Source organism: Helianthus annuus, chromosome 4 (genome assembly GCF_002127325.2).
Source record: "Helianthus annuus cultivar XRQ/B chromosome 4, HanXRQr2.0-SUNRISE, whole genome shotgun sequence".
Classification (NCBI taxonomy): Eukaryota; Viridiplantae; Streptophyta; class Magnoliopsida; order Asterales; family Asteraceae; genus Helianthus; species Helianthus annuus.
This window is the reverse complement of record NC_035436.2, coordinates 81,801,005-81,804,056: the sequence shown is the minus strand read 5'-3', so window position 1 is coordinate 81,804,056 and position 3,052 is coordinate 81,801,005.

Below are 3,052 nucleotides of genomic sequence, written 5' to 3'. Positions count from 1 at the left end.
ATACCCACTTGCTTGTTCATAATGTTATTTGCTAATTGTTTTGGACATGAGTATGGTTGTAGATGTAGGATGTTTAATAAAGTAGTGAACTTTTGGGGGATTTCTACATTGAAGAGATACCATGCCCAAATTTTTGAAAAACTTATACATTGTAGTTCACTAACATCTACAACCATAGTAACAAGCAAGTGTGGGGATGTTTAGGAGGAGGGAGCCTAATTGTGTGTTTGCTTTTGTTGATTGTCTAATGTGTGTAGGAAATGGCTAAGACGAAAGAACAAGCGGGATCGAGTTCATCATTATCAAAAGGGAAAGGCAAACAAAAGGAACAACAACCGCGAAAAAGGCAATATATGGGTCGTATAAGTGAAAGCGAGAGTGGGAGTGAAGAAGAAATGGAGTTGGATCCAAGTGAAAAGCCGGTGTGGAATTCGGGTCCATTAGATGATCAAGTAGAGGAGTGGCAACCGACACTCTACCATGACTGCATGAATAAGTTGAAGAACAAGGCAGCGGCCTTCATTTGTGAACGAGAGGTTTGGGAAGTGGAGTTCCAACAGTTTGGGGTGTTTGATAAGTTTCGGGCGCTAGGATGGGAATCGGCGCTCAAATGTTTCGATAAAGACAAAAGCAACTTATTTATGACCGAGATACAAGAATGGATGGCGACCTTGAAATGTCACAATTTTAACAAGCCGTCACAGATGAAGTTGATTGGTGAGGTGCACGGGGTACCGGTGGAGATGTCATTTGACACGTTAAAGAAGCTCGGGAAGTATGATAGTCTCCTGGCTCATGATTACATGGTTCCCACTCTCGATGACCTCTTGCTTAAACCGGAGAAACATGTTCGATGGAATGATATGTTGGCAGCAATATTTTTACCCGGTAAATACAGTGGTATTCTATACCGGAAGAATTTGAAGATAGAAGCTAAATTGTTGCATACAATCTGTCTTCTCAATGTCATTCCAAGAAGGGGAGACAAAGAGCAGGTGAGGTTTCCGGAGGTACCCGTTCTTTATTCGTTAATGCATGGGGCTCCACGTTTTCCGATACGTTATCTTATCATGAACCACTTATGGATCTGCCGGAATAAGTATGGAAGAGACATCGTCCCTTATTGTCGAATAATTACGGGATTGATGAAACAACAGAAGGCGATAACATCTGAAGATCGGGGAGCAACAAAAAGGCACCAGCCTTTTACGTTGGATAAGTTGGGGAATGTTTGGACGTATACTCAGACGGAGCGTTATCACAAGTTAAAGTCGGAAGGCCAAAGGTGGAGAGCTCTTAAGGCGAATGCGAGAGATTTGTTACCGGGTGAAGAGGATGAACCCGAGAGTGAAGCAGAGATCCCAAGCGGGGATGAAGATTATGAGGAGCAACCGCAAGGCGGGGTGAACTTGAATGTGGGTCAAGGGGGTCATGGTGGAGGTCATGGTGGTATGTTTTACGATTATGCGCAACAATCTTATGAGCCGGGTTGGGTTTATAACGGTACAATGCAAGAAGTGATTGAAAGTCAACGTCCTCCGGCATCTATTTTTGATACATGGTCGGGGTCGGAGAGGACGTTGTATGATCAAAACACGAGGAATAGTGCAAGTATAGAGCGATCGTTAAAACATAGCTTTGATCGCCAAGAGTCGTGGAACCGCACATTGGTGTATTCCCGAGAGGTGGAAACGAATAATAGGTACTTCGACGATCAAGCGAGGAGGATGCATGCAAATTGTCATGCCAGAAGGCCGGTTGTTGAGGATCCACAACATGTGGACTATGCCTCATTACCGCCTTATGATGGTAGTGTCTCATATCCGACTCCACCACTTCACCACTCGCAATGGATTGACCCGAGGCAGCAAGAGGGAGCCCAACAACAAGGAGGGACTAGCAGCGGCGCATTTGGATTTGGAGAATGGAATGACATGATGTCATCCATTTTTGGACCTCCAGGACCGCGCTACTATTAGTCAGGTGGTATTCTCTCTTTTGTATAATTTGTGCATAGTTGTAGTTTTATTTTGTTTATGGTTGGGTGGTTGGGTGGTGTATGATTGTGTTGTTTTGTTGGGTTGGTGCTTGTTGGTGGTGTCATGTGTTAAAAAAAATATAAAAAAAATATAAAATGAAAAAATACAAAAAGAAATTTGTGGTTTGAGTGAAGAAGCTTTTGTTGATGTGGAATGAATTTAGTGATCAAAGACTCCTAAAGCCATACACTGGGGTCAATGTATCCCAAGTGTGGGGATGGGGGGAAATTTTAAAGATTTTGAAAAATTTTGAGTCAAGCTAAACGATGTGAAAATTCGAACACCCTAGATTAACCCCAAGTTGGTGCACCGGCAACCCTTGATACCTTTTTTATTCTTGGTGAGAATTGTAGCCACACTTGTATATAAATAATGCTTATCTTTGATGAGAGTGGCTACGGGTGGGGGTGCATTAGAACTTGTGTTTGAATGCGATTTGAGTCCTTAGTTAGACATGAATGCAAAAAGGATAAGGGCATTTAGGTAGCCTCGTCGCGGTGTGAGTGAGTGTGGGATTTGGGGGGCTGGACCTCATAAGTATATATATGAGCATGGTAGTGAGAGGGGCGGGGGTTTGGACATTTAGTTGCCCATTTTGTGCCTTAAAAGCTTATCATTTGTTACCCCTAGCTACTTACTTAAAAATTTACCCAAATTTGACCCGGTCTTATAGTGTTAGTGATAGTATTAGTAGTTTTACTAGTTTGAAGTAGATATGGTTAATGCGTTATTGTATTGTTGTTTGCAAAAAAAAAAAAGCAATGAAAAATAGAAAAAAAAAAAGTGATGTTAGTTATCTTGTGTATAGTAGTTAAGTTTGGTAGTTAGTTGTTTGTTTATTTTTTTGTAATAAAAGACCGGGTCAAGTTTTCGCTACTTCATATATATTCCATTTCCTACCCATACACCCAGCCGTGTTACAACCTTGAAAGTCCCTTTGATTTGCATTTATGTTTGACACATTTTAGGAGAATGATCGATTTAGGTACAAGCCTATGATTGTGCAACCACCC